A 579-nucleotide genomic window follows, 5' to 3' on the forward strand; every position below is an offset into this window, starting at 1 on the left:
TAAAAAAAAAAAAAACGGGGAAAAAAAAAAAAAAAAAAAGCAAAAGCCCCGGGCTGAAAGGCCCTGGGAAGGCCTGAGTGACAGGGGGGCCGGGGGAGGGCAGGGGAAGGACTATGTGTATCCAAGCAGCAGAGACTGCAGCCTGACGTGTGGTTTTAATGACCAACACGCAGGTCAAAAGCATTTTGCACAGTGTTTGTTTTCCTGTCTTGCACTTACAAATAAGGTCTATGGGAGTAGCATGGAAAACGTTTGCTGTTTTTTCCTTCTTTTTTTTTTTTTTCCTCTTTTTTTTTTTTTTTCTCTGCTTTTGTTTAAAATTTGATCGCCTTAACTACTGTAAACATAGCCTATTTTTGTGCTTAAGATACTGAATGGAAAACTCCATTGTGTATTGCTGGACTGTTTTGGAAATATTTGGTCAAATGTGTGTTAATTTGGCTGTAATGGCATTTAAAACAAAAAAAAAAAGCTGTGAAAATGGCCTTGGAGCGTTATCTTTAGTTACTTGAATAGTTTCTAGGTTTTAAAACTACATTCTTTTCTTAAGTTAGAGAAGACAATCAGTGTCTGAGGAAA

The sequence above is a fragment of the Charadrius vociferus genome, unplaced genomic scaffold, assembly GCF_000708025.1.
Source record: "Charadrius vociferus isolate BGI_N301 unplaced genomic scaffold, ASM70802v2 scaffold309, whole genome shotgun sequence".
Lineage (NCBI taxonomy): Eukaryota > Metazoa > Chordata > Aves > Charadriiformes > Charadriidae > Charadrius > Charadrius vociferus.